The 20,434-nt window shown below is 46.4% G+C and overlaps 1 pseudogene; it reads right to left on the bottom strand.

Annotated features, from left to right (window-relative positions):
• Positions 1 to 237: 237 nt before the first annotated feature.
• LOC146855689 (small ribosomal subunit protein uS5-like) lies at positions 238 to 15,854 on the bottom strand (annotated as a pseudogene).
• Positions 15,855 to 20,434: the final 4,580 nt, after the last annotated feature.

Raw genomic sequence — 20,434 nt, 5'->3', positions numbered from 1 at the left:
TTATTATCCTGCCCAGATGAGACTATAGTTCGTGGAATGTATTGAGCAATGCGTTACGAGCTGTCAGCGGAAGGTTTCCTGTACAAATTCGGGGCCCCAAAATATTTAAAGAAGGTCAGACTAAAATGCCTTAAAGCGGCAGCCAAGATCTGGTTTGAAGGTAAATCTGTCATGGGTATCCCATATTATAGCTCGTGGTCTTATATATGGGATTCTCCTGGCACTCCAGAATTTATGTTAGATTCCCTTGCAGAACTCTTGAGACGGAGTGGGATAAGCAGATGGGGGCACCTGCAAGACAAAGAACATAACTTGAGTTGGGAATATTGGAATCACAAGACCGAAGGGAGAATCTCCAGATTTAAAATATTCCAAATAAAATCATGGATGAAAAACAAGATTGGATATGTAAAAACCCCAACCAAATGGAAACAGACCTTCAAAGCCCACAGGCAAGAAAGAAGGAAGTGGCATTATGGGACCCACATCTACTTGCGGCTGCCAACGAAAGGATGAGTACTCCCTTTTTGCCATGGGAAGGATACTTGCTGTACGCCAAGCTGGACAATTATGGCAAGTATCTATATCTACACTTCATATGATAGTTAAATCCACTGCATTAAGGAAGAACCACTTTTTTACTCTCTATGGAATAAACTGAACTCTCCAAAATTGGCCAAATTTAAGAGAAATGGCGACTCCAAATGCAAACGTTGTGGAAGAGTTTACGCAGACGATATGCATATGTTCGCTACCTGTCTAGACCTTGAAGGGTCCTAGGATGCTTGATTCCGGTCCAGGGAAGACATGGCTTGGCAGTTCGGGCTGGAATGTTCCCATGAGGCACAGGGTCAAGACTGATTTGCATATGGCCATGTCTGAACTGGGGTGGTGTAGTGGGCAAAAGAACGATGGATTTAACCCAGATCTCTTGACTGGGGGAGAATGTCTGCATTGTCAGCATTCCGTCCATCATTTGTTTGTTGTAGACCTTGAAGTGTTCTGGTTGGCTGTTGGTAAGACCATTTCTGACGTGATTAGCACCAGAGTGGAGGTAAGCACGGATTTAATCATGTTTGGGATAAGGCCGCAAGATCTAAAGGGTTCATGTCTTAATGTAAAACAAAGGTATTTGATATTCTACCTAATCCTCATAGCAAAAAGGGACATTTGTAAATTATGGACTGAAAGCTCTGTCCTCTTGTGGCAGGAGTGGAGGAGCTCAGTGACCTTCTTTGAGAAGGTGGACAGGAAAGAATCTACGAGAACCACCGGGGGCATAGTATGGGACTTATTTTGCGCTGGGTAAATCACTGGTCCGATGATTACATCTTCTCATAGCATCGGGCTTAAGAAGCAAGCCACACAAAAGGGGGGCCCAATAAACAACGTTTGTTGTTTTTTGTTGCTTGAACAAACTAGTCCAATCCACTAGGCACCAGGGTCATCACAACGAATAAGCTGCTTATTTTGAGATTGGAGAAGGTATGAGGACTACAAAATAAAGATGAGTTTTAGCTGGAGATGGGTAATGGAGTTGAGAATAATCACTTGTTTCATTACCAGGTGTGTTGCAAGTGTTGTAATGCTTGTTATGTACATATCCAACAATTGGCTCTAAGGAAAAATTCCAGTGTTGTAGAAACATTCCCCAGGTTCAATGTTTAAACAGCCTTTTAGTTGCGGAGTATCCCTATGGTAAACTATATCGAAAAATAAAAAAGTTCATTTTATTAAAAAGCATTATTCACAATATGTCAATGTTAAATATTATTGCAAATTTAGGAGCTTATTTACAAGCCCCCTGTGCCACCTGTGTGTCACTTTTTTTGACGCACCTGCGGCGCAGTGTGCTGGCCCATATTTACAAGGCCACACAAAGCCAGCCTGCGTGGCTTTTCATGACCTTGTAAATATAGCCCTTTTTCACACATCACTTTGCTTGAAAGGAGCGTGCCACAGGAACTGCTATGGGTGTTCCAGCGCAACCCGCATGGATTCTGCCGCATTCCCAGATTTACAACTTTTCATAAACCTGGGAATGCATCAGAATTCTTCGCCTCCCCAGGGGAGGCATAAGGAGGTGCAACGAGGAGAAATACTTTTATTTCTCCTCATCTTTACCACTTTCTAGGTGTGCTGCATTCTGCAGCAAACATAGAAAGAGGTCAACACCATCAATGATTGTTTTTGTGCTGGAAGGTGTGCCTTCCTGCACAAAAATAATCATCCTCACATCGCAGGCACCCTTGTACTATGGTGGATGGGTGCCGGCGTTGGCACATAGCAGCAAATTGTGCGCCAGCGCAGGAGAAAGCACAGAGATGCGTCATATTGTTGTAAATATGACTAATCCCTGTGCTTTTAAAAAGATGCAGCTCGGCATAGCAAAATGGCTTGCCGAGCTGCATAATGTTGTTGTTAGTAAGGCCCTTAATGTATACATTTATTTTAAAAGAAAAATTATACAGCATGATTAGCTTAAATGTATAAATATATTTTTCAATTAGCCAAAGTTATATTCTACAGCTTTTTCAGAAGTTTCATTTAAAATAAAATTAGCAAATTAAGTCAAATAAACATTTTATATGCATTAGAAATCAATATGAAATGTATATGAAATAAAGTTATTTAGATTTTATTAAAACTTTTACTTACATTAATTTTTTATTACAAATTAGGTTATTAACATATATTTTTGCAAAAATTATATATATATAGTTGTTGACATTAAATGTCCTGATATTTTTAATTTTATAACAGAATGTAATTAAATTTAAAATGGATTTTATTTTAGGTCCTTACAGTACCAGTGATTGGCCATTTGTGGTGCTGGACATTCTTCAGCTCTGAGATGGAGTAATTTTTGGTTATAGTAATTTTAGAAGTGCGTTTAGTGAATAGCAATGGGCTTACTCTTTTGTGGGTGGGTACAAGTGCCTCCCTAAATCCATCCATTAGCCTCCCTAAACTCCAACCATCCCCACTCCCCTGTCCCTCTCACATTTACTAGTAAAACATATACTTGGGGCATATTCTCAAGGACTTATCACCGATTTATCGGCACTTAAGCACCAGAAAAGTGGCAATAGATTTGTCGCCCTATTCTCAAGCTGGTGCAAACTGCCTATAACGGCAGTTTTCCAGCGATTGCTGGCACAAAAAGCATCGTCACAGATGAGAGCGACAACTAACGTTAATAATATGCAGAGTAGGCGTTCCTGTGCAAAAACATACGAAAACACCACTTCACAATATTTTCAACGACCCGCCAGATCTGCGATGCAATCCAAAAACAGGCGATAAGGCGCGTTAGCAGCGGGGATTTAACACCTGCCGCTTACCAGTGTTAAGCAGGATGACAACCTGCCGAATAAAAGGGAGCTCAGCCCAGAGCCACATCTGAAGACCAACACATGTCATGGAGCCACTGATCATGCAGCTCAGACACCCAAGAGGGCCACAACACCCACCACCATCACCCCCAGGACCCCCCCACACCCACTTCCCCAGGATTACTACCTAGGCAGCGCAGAACAAGACAGCGGACGTTCCTAAAATGCACCAGCCTCAGAGACTCAATGCCAGAGGATACCATTGCCCACTACAGGCTCAAAAGGACAACCATCCTCCGCATCCTGACCCACATTGCCCACAGGCTGATGGTACCAACACAGCGGAGAACCAACATCCCTCTGCAGACAAAGCTGATGGCAGTGCCGCACCTGTTGGCCTCTGGTACCTCCCAACCAACAACTGCCAGTCAGAGGAGTCTCACAACCAGCCCTATCAAACTTCCTCACACATGTCTTGGATGCATTTCCACAAAAGCAACGGCGGGCCCCTGTATCTGCACCACACGCTAGTTCAACTTCGTAGTGTTCCTGCGCAACCAATCCCAACACCAGCCGTTGCTTGATGCCTCTGTGCCTCAGATCCAAGATTGTAGCCACTGAAATGGGGGTGCACCAGGTCATGAAGTCCAGTAGTCAAACAGTTCTTTATTACAAATACATAAATCAACAATACCAAAAACTCAGCCAACGCGATCCATTCCCAACGGGGAACTTCATCAGGGCAACATGTGGATTCCATTAACTGAATATGCTGTGGGAACTCCCCAATACAATTCCATATTCCGAAAGTCAGCATTTAGAAACCTGTTGGATAAATGATGACAATGGTCAAGCATCCGTATAGTCACAAACGTAATCTGGTACAGTGTATTGCACTTGGACAAACCGGAATGCTTACAGGTATGATTAATCCTGCATAAAAAGAACAGAAGTTAGTGTGGTCGTAACCTTCGTAGGAAAGAAAAGGAAGGTTACGACCACACAAACTTCTGTTACGGTCTCATTGCACAGGATTTATCATACCAGTAAGCATCATGGTTTGTATCAGCTTGTTACCCCTGCACCTTCACTTCCCCAACACTACGCAGGAACAGCTGGAGACCAAACAAGGGAACTATGCCTTAGCTGGCTTCACGCACCTGTTAGGGACAATTGACTGCACACATGTACTAATTGTGCCCCCTGCCTACACTGCACACAATCACCGCAACAGAAACCACATGCATTCCATCAATGTGCAGGCAAAACTGGACCACCGGGGCCTGTTCACCAATGTCGTCGCAAACTTCCCAGGCAGTGTGCATGATTTCTACATCTTCCGCAAGTCCATCACCAACCAGCGCTTTGAGGATGGCACCTATGGAAATGTACTGCTCATCGGTAAGTACCAACTGAACACACCACACACCTCAACTCCACAATTATACAACTCACAACTGTCGGAATGCACACGTTACAAAATCACATACAACACGCGAATCAACATGCCCAACTACCAGACACGACAACACAAGTAACTGTGGTAACCGTGGCCAGCCATGTAGACAACCCATCCACGGCATGCCACCTCTGCCACACAATTGCAGAATGTGGGGAGAGGTGGGAACCAAGAATGGGCGAAGGAGGCAAGTGACCCATCAATGAGAATGTACACAATGGCAATTGTGGCAGTGATGTGCTGGAAAGACTGCAGTATGCAGAGCACAGATATATCCATGTGGACAGATACTGCTGGTGTTTTTAGTGTTGTGGACAGTGGACTCAAAACAGGTCACTTCAGGCAGTGGGGAAGACCTTGGACATGTAGCTTTGTCGTCCCCTCCTGTAAGCATGAGCGGAGTGGCCTTGGCTGTAATATGTCATGAATAAATAGCCCGGGGCTCTGGGTGTGGTTCAGGTCCGAGATGGCCACCAAAGTAACTACTGTGTGTGTGTCTGTGTCTGTGTCCGCCATATCCTGTCCATAGGTCTACACACACGTGGCTGACCACCTTCAATGGGCAGATTTACAATGGAGACGAGGTGGCTACGTCCCCAGCCAAGCCGCGCACATCTCATCATCGCATGCAGGGTCGTGTCTGTCAGGGTGGCGCCCCCTACCCAGCCACGAGGCCGCCGCCATGACCGGTGGTGGCTGCACGACCTTGTGCGCCTGCTGCACCCAGCCCTGGTGCCCAGACCCATCTGCCACCCAGCGATGACTGGTGCCCCTTCGCACCCAGGCCTCAATGCTCACCTGCCGGTACCAGCGTGTCTCCAAGAGGGCCCACCATGTGCCAGTGCAACCTCCTCAGCCGATTGCTGGATTCCGCTCCACAGGCCCCCAGCTCACCCAGCGGCACCGCACCGCGGAGTCATGTGTGTGCTGACTGCTGCCTTTGGCGTACACTGCGGTCCAGCATGGCCCTCAATTCAAGTAGAATCTTGATTTGCAGGATGGCGTATCAAGGTCTCCGCATCATCGCAGGCTGCACACCCGCTCAGCTCTTCAAGTGCCCCTACCTCAGTGCACTGCAAGTCATCGTCCCGTGGCGGGAGGCCCGTGCTGGCCGTAGTACATCGGGTGCCACCAACTCTGTGCAACGCAAGTCATCATCCCGTGGCGGGAGGCCTGTGCCAGCTGCAGTGCATCAGGTGCCACCAACTCTGTGCAACGCAAGTCATCGTCCCGTGGCCGTGGGCCCGTGCCGGCCGCAGTGCATCGGGTGCCACCAACCCAGTGCGCCACAGGTCATGGACCCTTTATGATTGTGTCTCGTGGTGCGGACACCGTCATGTCACCTCCGGCAGTGGGGAATGTGATGTGGTAGGCCCCTTTTATTGACAGGGTCACATGTAATTTGATGCCTGTGCTGGATGGGTGTGGTGTGGTTGGAAATAAGTCCTCAGGCAGTAGCTGTGGCATGCTGACAACTAGACCAGTGATAAGCAGATCACTACCGGGAAGACCAAGGACATGTAGCTTTGTCGTCGTCCCCTGTAAGCGTAAGCGGAGTGGGCTGGGCTGGGGTATGCCAGTCCAGCGTAGGGGTGTGAACAATGAGCCCGGGGCTCTGGGTGTGGTTCAGTTCTAGGCTGGGCAAGTAAATAACTAATGCAAATGTCTCTGTTGTAGTGTCTGCGCCACCCGGACCGCAATCGGCAATGTTGCACCGTGACTCAAGTCTCACAACATGAGCAATATGGACGTAAGGGGGAATCCCTGACCCTACATACATCCATACTTTCATACTTGAATGATCATAGACATGACATATCTGTGTGAATTTGAATGTTTTATTCACATTCAGTGGAGTGTTCAAGCTGGAGCAGTACAGGGCCATGCAAACCCCACTTCACATTGTTGCCCTGTGGAGGGCCAGCAAGAGTCCTTTAGGGAATGACAAGTTCATCAGAAGAGGAAGAGTTCAGACCGCATTCTGATTGCTGTGTCATTGGTTACCAAACCGAATATGGCAGTCCATGTCGAGGTCCAAAGTGAGTGTCGCAGAGTGTATCGGGGGACAGTGGAAGGTGATGATGCAGAGGGCAGAACCAAGCAGAAACAGGCCATATGGTGGAGATGAATGCTACTGCGTCCTTCTTACCACTGAGGCAGAATCATCTGCATCTTCGTCCTCTGATATATCATGTGCCTCACATGTGGGTGGTGTTGTGTTGTCTGCATCACTGTGTGGCAGTGACACATCAGGGGCCGGAGGTAGAATGTCTGCCACACTGTGTGGCACTGACACTTCAAGGGGCGGAGATGTGGATGGAGTGGTAGCAGCAGCATTCATCTGCGACAGGCCTTGTGGCAGCAATGCCATGATGAGGGTCTGCAGCGCATGGAAGAACCCAGCTACTTCTCGCTGGTGTGCAGCCGTGGCAGCCGTTCTTTCCACCTGCGTCAGCTCCATGTTCTCCATGATCCTCCGCATGTGTCCCAACTCCCGGCTGACATCGCTGGAGCCACTCTGACTAGACAGTTGTTCTTGTCTCAGAGTCAGGACTCCAGCGATGTCAGCCATGGATCATTGGAGATCATGGAGTGGACTGTGGGTGTCCGTTAGGGACTGTGAGGGGTCCCTGATGGGACTTAGATACCCACGTATGGCATCTAATTTGGCTGCCACGAGGTCGAACCCCACCCGCACCATCTTCTCCTGGCATCCTAACACATGGCGTTGGAAGGCCATGTGTTGTTCGTGGGGGTCCTGGGAGGCAGCCGTGGTGGTGGTTGCTTCCTGCTGTGTGGTCTGTGCAGGGGGTGAGGTCTCCTCAATGCAGCTGGGCTGCCTTGCTCCTGGAGGTGGGGTGCCGAAGCTGTCCATGAGCTCTTGGTGGGCGTCGTTGTCGAAGGTGTGGAGGTCCTCTTTGTCATCAGTGAAGAGATGTTCGGTCTGCTCTGCAGGAGGTGTTGATTTTCCATCTGCAATATGAAGGGGAGATGCAGTTTAACATTGTGTTCACGTGTATGTTGACACATTGTACAAGTTCACACACAGACTGCATGACAATGTACATTGTGATTGTTTGGGAAGAGCTGCCTATTTGATGCGGGACAGTGGACATTTTGACAACATCACGGATGTGTGTTTGTACATTATCATCTCACAGTTCCCGGCTATGCCAAATGTGATTGGCCAGTTTCTACACACAAGAGGCACCAGTTGTGTCCTCTGTTTGTTGTGAACGTGTTGCAGTTTGTACCACATTGTTGTCCTCTGCATGTTATGTGAGTGTGCTGCATTTTGGGAGAGTCGCCCATGCAGCTCAGATTTTGCTGCCCCTTATCCCTTTCAGGTGGTGTGCCTTTGACTTCTGTGCTTATACAGTGCTGCGATGTTGCATACTTGGGTACATTGGGCTCGGTGGGATTTGGGAGTCTGGGGCATGGTTTGTTCGCAGATGTGTTGTTGATGTCAGGGGTTGTTTGTGCAAGTGGATGTGTCAGAGTGTGACCTGCTCCTTTACGGATGTGGTCCACACTCAGCCACCTCAGTGTTGTGGCGTGCAACATGTCATGTCATGATATCTTGACTGCAGCAAATGCTAATCGTCATGAAGTGTCACTTGCATTGTCAGTGTTGTTCACAGACACGCCGCTTTGCTGGGTTTGACATTGATGATGTGTGGGAAGTGCCCTCTCTGGGCACATAGTCGACGGGGGCCTATTTGCCGTTTCTAGGTGTGCGGCAGTGTGCCAAGGGGCTTAGGGACATGATCCACAGTCATTGTGGGTGTGCACTGTGCTATATTTAATTGTGCATGTGTGCCATTGTGCCCATCTCCCCCCGTCCCCCCAGTCCCTGGTTGTTACTCACCCTGTTGCTGTTTTGTCAGGTCATGTTGAGCAGTGTCCGGTCCCCCAACTCCTTCCACCGTCTCCACACTGATGACTGTGGACACCATTTCCTCCATCTCATCCAACTCCTCCTGTGGCGCTGGACTTCCACCTCCAGTCTGCATTGCTGCCTTCTGGTTGTTGCCGAGTTTCTGCTTGGTTTTGCGCTTCACATCATTCCAGCGCCTCTTGACCTCTTCCATTGTCGTCCTCAACACTCCGACTGCATTCACCTTGTCCACAATGGACTGCCATATTCCATTTTTTGTTGCCAATGGCACAGTGGAGGTGACGAACAGTAGTTGATGGTGTTCTATCACCTCCATTATCAGGATCCTGTTTTCCTGCGGACTGAACCGCGTCTTCCTCTTCTTCTTCTCCTTGCCGTTCCCTGACCCCGAGGTCCCAGGCTGGTCCTCCGTGGGGCTTGTGGGGTTCTGGTTGTCCTCTGTGCTTGCTCCGGCTACTTCCATTGTGCTTCGCAGTTGTTTTGGTTTTGTTTGTGGGTTTTTTCCTACTTTTATAGTGATTTTTCCCACCTGACGTGTGTGAATTGCAGGCCTGGCGCACATTATTGCTGCTTTTTTTTTCGCGGTTGGGCCCATCACAACTTTTTTCACGTTCGGGTTTAGATTTTTATTGCTGTCCCGGTGATTTTATCGTGGACTTTTGACGTGTTATCGGGAAACTATTGCATGTTACCGCCGTGTTGTGAATAGGATGTTAACACTGAGTTATTTTCCCGCGATAGACGGCGACATGAAACATTGCGTTAACTTATTTTGGCGATGATTATCGCACGTTCTTGAGAATATCCCCCTTAATGTGCGGAAACTCAGCATTCCGGGCAGAGATCTCTGCACAGAAAGATTTAAGACAGGTGGACATTCTGCAAGTAGTTATAAGAATAGGATTTTGTAGTACTATAAGAGCAATACAAAATACAGTTTGTGAATAGGCCTCAGTGAGATCACATTCAACTTTAGGGAATATTAAGGAAAAAGGCCAATTGAAATGTGGAGGGTTGATGTGTCCCTCATGCACGTTTCTTTTCAGCTGCAGTTGTGAATCCTGATGCCACAGGCTCTGTCTCCCTCAGAAATCACACTTCAAAAGTAGGGGGGAAAAATCCATTGGTGCCTGGACATGCCACCACGAGACCTCAGTGACACGTGAGTGACAAGTAGATGAGCCAAGGCCCAGTTTTCATGTTGGTTTCCTTTTCATTCCGATCTCTATATCGCTCAGTTTGAGGATTTGTATACAAGGTATGCACCTTGAGAAAGGTCATGGCAGTATTACCAAAAGCCGGCCAGTATTTTTTTCTTCCCCAAATTTTTTTTCTTTTCTCCAGTTGATAACCAAAGCTAATAATAAACTTGCTTCACTTCTGGATCAAACTTGAAACATCATCTGATTCTTAAATGAGAAGCAAGTCTTTCATCTAGATTTGAAAAGTACTTAAGGCATTTACCCTAATTTCAAAAATCTCCTAAAAATGTATATAAGGTGGAAAAATTGTGTATAATTAGGAAACCTGTGGGTGGCTCATATATTTGCATTTTCCGCAGATCAATCTGTGCCGCAGTTTTGTCTAATATTAAGCCTTCCTTATAGCTCCTAGAAACCATCAGCTGGTAGAAAGTTTGTAACCCGAAGTTTATGGGCGTCTTTTCCGCCAAGATTCAATTCAGACTTTCATCTGAATGATGTTGATAAAATAAATACCACTGAGAAGGCAACAGAAATGCCTATTATTGAAGCCTCAAGTTCAAATGGAGTCGGTGCTGTGTTCTAAATAAATTATCAGATTCGAAAGTATTCCGGACCTGGAATGAGAACCAGAGAGAGTACGAAGAATTAGTTAGTTAGTGTAGCTTAATCTATTAAAGCACATCAGAAAACAAGCATTTGCAATGCAATAGGTCTCACATTTACGAGAGTTTAAGCTATTGGCATTGTAAATGACAATGCCTATTTTTGGTTTTTAAAACAAATGAAAGGCATTGTCATTCACAATGCCAATAGCTTAAACTCGCGTAAATGCGACACCTATTGCATTGCAAATGCTTGTTTAAGTTTAAAACTGAGCAGGGTGCTGCTTCAAGGACACTGCGTTTGGTTTCTTTTTTTTAACTTTAACACTGAGCGCAGTGTCTTTGAAGCGGGCGCCGCGCTCACTAAGAAAGCTAAAATAAAATAAACAGAGCGTGGTGTCCCAGAAGTGGAAGCCGCCCTCAACATGAAAGTTAAATATAAATAAACTGAGCGCGGTGTCCCTAAAGCAGGCGCCGCGCTCAGGATACAAATACAAAAAAATACCATCCGCCATTCTCCCCATAAACAAAATAGTTCTGACCCCTTAGATAAAGCCGACCGTGTAACGTGCTAAGTAAAAGGCTCACACCTTGTTAGCACTTCACACATACTTGAGAGGCAGCTTTTCACTTTGTTCAAGCTCTGTTTAGAAGATATGCATGCACTGTAAGATTGTCAGATCTCTTGATCTTTGCCAGTATTTGAACAAAATAAATAGCATTTATATAGTGCTTACTACCCCTGAGGAAGCGTTGTAATAATTTAAATATCACTATTCTTTTTTAAAGCACTATGGCTAGAGGAAGCTTTACGCTGACAAAATGCAACATTGTTTTATGTGTAGCGTACAAAAGTGTGAATCTTCTGCATAAATCAGGAGGGTTTGCAAGTATACTCGAAATGTGCTCAAATGTACTCATGATACACCTGCTAAACATATACGTGAGTGCTTAAGATCTGATGTCACACGTCGCGATGTCACGTGCCACGTCACGCGTCGCCACGTGCCGTTGCCACGTCACGTGCCGCCACATCACGCGCCGTCACGTCACGCGCCGCCATGTCACGCACCACCATGTCACGTGCCGCCATGTCACTTGCATACTGATTAACTAGGTTAGTCCCCCCAATTCTTTTTTTAGGACTTGTGCCCTGGTCCCAAGGGAGGAACAAGCGCAAGAGTAAGTCAAGCAAATCAGTTACAAAGCTACCCTGTTAAGAAATGTGTGAGATAATAGGTCACTGTTTTTGGCATGCTCCACAAGAAGCTTTACCATACCAGACTGCTAGAATCAGTTCCAAAATAAAAATGTAAATGTTATCTGTGCAAAAGCGCCTTTTGCAAAGGGCAGCTGCCAGACCCCCCCCATAAAAATGTGTTCAGGATCTCCAGAGGTTTGAGGAACACTGAGTGGGGCTGGGCCCAGTACAGGCAAAAAAAAAGCCAGGTGGGCGGGGGAGGGGGGGGGGGGAGCACTAGAACACTCGGGCTAAAAGATATCTCTGTGGATGTAAGTAGTCGTAGTGGAAGAATATCGGCTGCCTTCAGTCATTCACCCCATGGAGAGAGGATAGCAAACAAGAGGAAAGGCGAACTGGAAACCCTGGATTATGAGAGTTCAAAGCTCACCTCTGCAGGTTGTAAGCAGGTTGGGGATGGGTCCCATAGGGCATAAGAACCTCTCAAGCAGTACTTTACAAACTTGCCATCAAAGTTGCCCTCGTAATAAAGTGTATTCAAAAGGAAATAATTCTGTCCCTTACACTACCCAATTCTCAAATTGCTTACCTTACAAGGCACTGTATGGGGGTTTGCCAATCTTATTACCCCAGTAACCTCGTCGCACAGGTACAATGGACAACTTGGCGAGAATGATAGCCCCATGAATAGCAGTAGCAACCTCCTTGGAGCACTTCACACCCAGCCCGACATGGCCATTGTAGTCTCCCATGGCAACAAAAGCCTGGAAAAGAAAGATGAAGTTACCAACTACTTTTGCATGTCTAATATGCGGCACAGCTCCAACCAGTATTAAGACGCACTTAAAGTACAGCACAGAATACATTGCAGAACGAATTTAACGTTTCAAATCGAAATGGCACCAGCATGCTAGAATGCGTTTCGAAAGATTTAGCTGTCAAACATCTTGGGGGCGGATAGCAAAGCTCAGCTGGGAACACAATATTCACAGGTTTATACCAGTAATGGCATCAAACCATTACTTAACAGAACTTTTTATGCTTCCATGAAGTAAAATAAAGGAAGGTGATATTACAAATCTTGCAAGCAAAGTATGGGATGTACCTTGAACTTGGTACGCTGACCGGCTCTGGTCTGCTTCTGGACCGGCATGATCTTCAGAACCTCATCCTTCAGATAAGAGGCCAGGAAGAAGTCAATGATCTCGGACTCCTGCAAGGGAAGGCTTCAAGTGAGCTCAATGATGGTAGGAAACCTTCAAGAACTGCACCCTGCACACAAATGTGCGCCAGGATGTAATATACTTGTCCCCAGACTCCCAACTTCAAACCAGACTTTAATGCCATTTGACCGAACCTGGCCAGATCACTCATTCGGTTTGATTTCTATTCTATATATGTATGTAATAACGGACCTAAACTTGTATGTATTTACAGCTGAGAAGCTTCTGGTCCAACTGCGTCCTGTGCATAAGCCCAGCGTGTCCTCTATGGACTATGCCCATCACTGATGTTAAATGTCCACGTGGGCTAAACAAATGCAAAAACTAGCAGCAGGGCAAAAGCAAACTTGCTGCAGCTACAGGTAGGTCAGAGTCTGTATGGTAACGCTGTGACATCACATTCGTGCGAGGTGGTTGGAATGTTAGGACCCCTGCATGAACACCCGTCTGCGCAGAGGTGTGCATATCTAGCCATAAGCTCTAATAAAGGGTCACTCGACAAAATACACTTTGAAGTTTGTAGTGTGCTGCATATTCTTATATGCTCTCGCGCCACCAGCGCGAGAGCTCATGTGTTGGTTTAAGTTGTGTTCCACAGTTGGGCCATGAACGATGCGTGCCAGGATTCTACCAACGTTAATCAGTTGGTGGAGATCCTGGTACGCAGCGGGAGCGGCTAGCTGTGGGTGTCATAAACCTACAATAAATCCTTATTCTATGTGAAGATTGCCTCCGCACCTTTCTACTTCAATTGGCGACAAGGACGAAGGACGAATCAACGCATCCGGCACCCACCAGCATGATTCCTATCATTTAAAGTATTCTGCTTTTCATGAGCCTCCTCCTTCTCGCTGCTTCCACTCGCTCCTGCTGGCAGCTTGTTGAATGGTGTATTCCGGTTTGCTTCCCGACTTCCGGATTGCATTTTTAAGCTTTTGGGTCGATTTCTTCGCCTTCGGAGACATCGCGTTTCCAACGTGCTGTTACCTAGCAACGAGGGAAAGCAAGCCTCATTCAAGCCGACGCTCCGTGCTTATTACGCTTCACGTAGGCGTATCTTAGCAACGAGAGCAAGCTTCAAACAGGAATCTCGACGCTCTTCGTTTATGGCTACATGGAGGTTCAATCATGCTTTTGGGCACTTTAAACTACCTTCTTTCACCAACGCTGATCTTCTGATCCCAGGTAGGATCCATATTTCTGGCGGAAGAAATTTCAGGGCTGATTGTCATTCACGCATGGCATTTCATGAGGCTCCTGATTTGGATGCTGTTGAGGACACAGAATGTGTTGTTGCGGCACTTGATGCCATCAAAGAATGTCCTAACATTACTGAACAAATTTGGTTGGAAGCTTATAGTAAGGATGATACTCTTAAACTGGTCGTGCAATATATTGTAAAGGGTTGGCCAGAAAATAGGAAGCTGTCAAATGAGTTAAAAGCCTTTTCCATGGTAGCTTCTGAACTTTCTTTGGTCAATGGAATGGTTATGAGACTGAATCTTTTGTTCCCCCATCGAGTTTAAGGGAGGACATCATTAAATCTGCACATCAGGGTCATTTGGGGATTTCAAAAACCTCTCAACTCATTAAATTGTATTATTGTGGCCACCCTTAGAATCACAGGTCAAGTTTTATATTGATTCATGTTCAGAGTGCCTCTTATCAGACAAAAAGTGTAAAGTTATGAAAACACCCCTACATCCGGTCCCAATTCCAAGTAAACCATGGGAAAAGGTTGCTATAGATTTTTCAGGTCCTTATGATCTTTTATCTCATGATTTAAAGTTTTTAATTTTATTGATTGATTATCATTCCAAATGGATTTATCATATGTTTTGTGACTCACCTAGTTCTACTAATGCCATTAGATTTTTGAGGAAGGTGTTAGCTATTGATGGTTCACCCTCCATTATTGTTAGTGACAACGGTACACATTCCGTTTCCCAGAAATTCTCAGCATTTTTAGCGGAAAAGGATGCCACTCATTTCAAGGTTGCTTTATACTCACCATCATCTAATGGGTTAGTTGAAAGGGCTAACAGATTGGTCAAGGATGCCATTCAAGTAGCTCTTTCCTCAGGAAAAAATGTTCAGGATTTTATTGAGGACAAGTGATGGTCATATAACATTTCACCACATTGCGCAACAGGTATTCCTCCTTTTTCCCTGTGAAGAGGTAGGAATGTTCACACTACGTTGTGCCCTAATTGGTTGCAGGATAAAAAAGTTAAGAATACGCCTCAGGATATAAATCTTGCATCATGAGTTTTAGAAAAGCAAACTTATAAGAAAATGGTGCATGATCAAAAGAAAAGTTTTAATGATTTTACAATAAATCCTTATTCTATATGAAGATTGCCTCCGCACCTTTCTACTTCAAAGTTCCACAGCGTTCATCCACACCCCATCCTTTTCCCCACAGATCAAATATCTGCTCTTGGCCAATTAACTAGATGCAGCTTTCACCACAGAATTCCTCTTTCACAGGTACCTTGATTGGAAGCAAAAAAAGATAAATCTCCTCCAGAAACTTGATCTTCATGTCCTTGACAAAGCCGACCTAAATTTAGTCACCGGCACCCACTGAGAAAAAATGAACACTTGTTTACTTGAAAAGCTTCACTATGCAGAAAAGGTTAGTTCAGTGTAACAGTATAAAAAAGTAATTTAACATTTTATCTTAGCTCTACCCCCAAAGAATATCCCCATCAGCCCCTGTGAACTTTTGCAGTTTCCAATACAAATCTGTGGTGGGAGCAAGATTCACAGTAATAACTTCAGACACGGCAACCCTGAACAACTTTACCTCTTTTTCATCTGCCTTCCCCGCGGGCCCCGCCCGCGACCCCGTCCTCTTCCACGGCTGCGGCCCCTGCCACCAAAGCCGCTTCGGAAGCCTCCCCTGTTTTCACCGGCGTTGTCCGCCATTTGCTGCAAGGTAAGAAAATGCATTTGATTACAAAAACAAGACAGGGCATTTATTTTCGGTTGAAATGAACGGGCAAGTCATGCAGGAATCAGGGACGAGCACACAATGGTACACACCAAACCAAATACCTGAAGGGAAGTGGGGTGTATTACATGTTTGTTCTATGAGCCAATACTTTACACTGAACCAAAATAAACTCCACACATGCCATGAATCGTTAAAGGTAGTACAAACAACAAGCATTGGCATAGCCAATAGGTCTTGCCTTTGGGACCTTATAAGTGTTTAGTTATCCAGCACAATATCCTTGGTGCAACAACATCAACTGTTGCATGGCTAAACACTTGTTGCCGTGGAAGTTGCCATTGTGGGTGCCGATGTGGCTGCGCATGGCGTCATCCTGCTGGGGGCACTTGGGGTCTGGTCCTCTGATCATGGAGGCCGCGGAACGGTTCTTAAAATGGAGTCGCTGCATTTGTTGAAACTGAGACCAACCAACCTTAGTCGGGCGAGCGCACATTTTGTAAACATCGTGCATGGCCTCCAAGGTAATAAAACGAGGAGAGGAGGAGGCAAAAGGGGGAGGGGAGAGAGGAGGGGGCCTGCGCCTGTTTCCCTTGCGGGAGCGAGCAGGAACCACCTGTTAATTACAAACAGAGGGTTTCAAAGCTCGCTCCTGCAAGGGAATCGCCAAACGTGCACACGTTGCCATTAAAAGCAATGTAAAGCGTGCACGTTTTTGGCAGAAAAAGGAAATCGATTACTAACGGTCTCCTCCTAAGCAGCACATGCGCGCTACGTAGGCGAGACCTAAAAATCAGAAGTGGAGGTTAGTGGGGTTGCCACCAGAGTGCTTATTGTTAATGCATGGAATGCTACAAAGTCACATTTTATCTGTGTTAACAACATCACCAATGCATTTGTCACCCTAACTTTAAACACAAATCCCAAACTATGTAGAAGTAGTGTAACTAGATACCAAAAGAGCACAGAACATCCCCATACTATATTTTCCACACTGAAAAAGGGGAGGAATTGTACAAATGAGTATTTCCTCATAAACTATTCCTGAAAGTAATCTGAGAGGGGGGTGAGCCAAAAAATTAACAGGGAGAGCTGAGCCAATGATCTGGCTTGGCTCTAACAGCCTGTGCACAGGCCAGGCCCTGAAAATGTATGCCTGGGAAACCGGTCAACAAACACCATTTAAAAGTATGATAAAGTCTGTATTTTCAAAACTCTTCTTTTTTTTAACCCCTTCGATGCTCATGACGGAGCGGTTCCGTCATGAGCATCGGTTGGGCTGTGCTCATGACGGAACCACTCCGTCATGAGCACAGCCCCTGGGGGAAGCGCTGGCGCTCCCCCCCTGGGGGCTCGATCTTGACACCAATTGGGGGGTTGGCAGTGGAAGAGTTTCCGCTGCCACCCCCGAGCCCCCCCACGCTTCCTGATGACGTCAGCGCGCACAGCGCGCGCCGACGTCATCAGGAAGCGTTGGACGCGCTGGAATTCATTTCTTCCAGCGCGTCCAACGGAGAAGGTGAGTGTTTGGCTCTGGTGTGGCGGGGGGGGGCGGAATTGGGAGGCCTTGAGGCATCGGGGGAGAGGAAAGAGTATTTCCTCTCCCCTGATGTCTCAATGCTGGGCATTCCTGTCCCACGATCGCGCACAGCGTCGCGATCGTGGAGCAGGGATGCCCCACTAGACACCAGGGATGTGTTTTTATTCAGTTAGGAAGCGACCCCTTGGGCAAGGGTCGCTTCCTTGGGGGCATAATTTATGGCAGATCGGTCGACTTTCGGTCCGTTTCTGCTCCCAGGGGGGCAGAAAAGCCCACTGGACACCAGGGATGTCTTGTTCTTCATTTAGGGAGCGACCCCTTGGGCAAGGGTCGCTTCCTTGGGGGCATAATTTTCTGGAAGACTTTTCAGCCCCCCCTGGGGGCAGATCGGTCGACTTTCGGTCCGTTTCTGCCCCCAGGGGGGGCAGAAAAGCCCACTAGACACCAGGGATGTCTTTATCTTCAGTTAGGAAGCGACCCCTTGGGCAAGGGTCGCTTCCTTGGGGGCATAATTTAGTGGAAGACTTTTCTGCCCCCCCTGGGGGCAGATCGGTCGACTTTCGGTCCCTTTCTGCCCCCAGGGGGGGGCAGAAAAGCCCACTAGACACCAGGGATGTCTTGTTCTTCATTTAGGGAGCGACCCCGTGGGCAAGGGTTGCTTCCTTGGGGGCATAATTTTCTTGAAGACTTTTATCGGTCGACTTTCGGTCCGAAAGCTTACTAGACACCAGGGATGTCTTTATCTTCATTTAGGAAGCGACCCCTTGGGCAAGGGTCGCTTCCTTGGCGGCATAATTTAGTGGAAGACTTTTCTGCCCCCCCTGGGGGCAGATCGGTCGACTTTCAGTCCGTTTCTGCCCCCAGGGGGGGCAGAAAAGCCCACTAGACACCAGGGATGTGTTTTTTTGAGTAAAGGAAGCGGCTTTTTGTGTAGCCGTTTCTGGCCCCGGGGGGGGGGGCAGAAAAGCCCACTAGACACCAGGGAATTAGTGTAAATAAAAATGGAAGTGACCCCTTTGGCAAGTGTCGCTTCCAGGGTGCAATTTTTATAATATGTATTTGGCCCACCCGCCCCGGGACAGAGTAGCCTTTTTTTTTCCTGCTGTTTTCTGCCCCACCTGGCACACAACCCGATTGACCATTTCAGTAGTAACATAGCATGTTATAATGTTTATTGTTATATTTTTTGTGAATTGCAATAGTAATGTTTTTTTTTTTACTTTTTTGTTCTAGGTGAAGGCTTTTGCTCTTTTCAGTTTGCCGTGTTGTTACTGGTGGTTCTGCTGTTTGTGTAGTTTGGTAAGAGACTTTTTTTTGTACAATGTAAATGTGTTTGATTTCTCTGCATGAATTTTTTTTGCAAATGGTGCAATAATAGCAGTATGTTTAGTTTTTTGAGTGTCAAAAACTTTTTGCATTGGTGCTCGATGTGTATTTTGTTGTCTTGTGAGTAATTTGGTTTTTTTTCTTCTTTCTAGTTGGATATCGTTGGTTTTTGCTGTGTCACTGCAGAGTTGGTTTCTGGTGAGTGCAGCTGTCTCTTGTAATTGAATTGTATAGTTTTTGAGTACATTGATCTTTGTGATAAAGGTACACAGTTCTTTACTTACTTGGTTTGCACATTGTTGGTTGTTGTTGACTTGTTTGTGCAGTCGTCTATCTTAGTAAGTATAATGGCTAGCCGCAGGATTACTGCTCAGCAGGTTGTTGGTTTGCTGTTTGAGTCTTCCTCTGACCATGGTTCAGAGACTGACTCTGCATCTGAGGGAGAGGAGGCAGGGGACGATTCTGGCAGTGAGTTTTCTCTCCGTATGGAGTCATCGGATGATGAAGATACTCTTAGTGCGGATGAAGTGCCTGTGTTAGAGGAGGAGACTGATGTGCCGATAGTGCGGCAAGAGGCATCTGGGCTGCAGCCTGGGGCTGCAAGGCTTCCCATTGGTGTAGTGCGGCAAGAGGCATCTGGGCTGCAGGCTGGGGCTGCAAGGCTTCCCTTTGAAAGTGATGACCTCTGGGTTGCCCCTGGCATGGTGCAGCCGGCATTGCCAGAGTTTACTGGTGTTCCAGGGTCTAGAGTGAATACTGAAAACTTTTTGCCGGTAAATTTTTTTCAGTTGTTTATGGACGATGTGTTTTTGGCAGAGATTGTTGAGCAGACTAATTTGTATGCCGAACAGTTTTTGAGGGACAACAGTGCCAGTCTTAAGCCATACTTTAGAGCTACTCGGTGGACTCCCACAAATGTTGAAGAGATGAAGAAGTTCTCGGGTTTAACTTTTTTGATGGGCTTGCTAAGGAAGCCATCGATGTCTTCATATTGGTCTAGCAGTCCCTTGATGGCAACGTCTATTTTTCCGGCAGTCATGACTCGTGACAGGTATTTGCTTCTGCTTCGGATGATGCATTTTGTTGATAATGGTTTAGCGTTGCCACGAGATCACCCTGAGTGTGACCGTCTTTTTAAGATTAGGCCTGTCCTTGATCACTTTGTTGATCGATTTTCTGAGATTTATGCCCCTGGGAAAGAAATTGCAGTGGATGAGTCTTTGGTGTTGTTCAAGGGCCGCTTGGTTTTTAGGCAATACATTCCTAGTAAGAGGGCACGCTATGGAATAAAGCTGTATATGCTGTGTGACAGTAGGACTGGATATGTCTCTAATTTCAGGGTGTACACCGGTAAGGAATCTAGGATTAACCTCCCTAGTTGTCCGTCCACTTTTGAGTGACTGAGAAAATTGTTTGGGAACTTGGTAGAGGATTTTTTAACAAAGGCCACCATTTATATGTAGATAACTTCTACACTGGTGTGCGGTTGTTCAGGGAATTGGCCAAAGTGGACACTGTTGCTTGTGGCACAATCCGCTCTAACCGTAAAGGTTTCCCAAAAGAACTTGTTTGTCAAAAGCTTGTGCGGGGACAGTGCAGTGCGTTGCGTTGCCAGGAGCTTCTTGCTGTGAAGTTTTTAGACAGGAGAGATGTCTATATGCTGACTACCATCCATGAAGAAAGCACTGC

Source organism: Triturus cristatus, chromosome 4_1 (genome assembly GCF_964204655.1).
Source record: "Triturus cristatus chromosome 4_1, aTriCri1.1, whole genome shotgun sequence".
NCBI lineage: Eukaryota > Metazoa > Chordata > Amphibia > Caudata > Salamandridae > Triturus > Triturus cristatus.
Note: the sequence above shows the minus strand (reverse complement) of the source record. Positions and strands in the feature narration are given on the sequence as shown.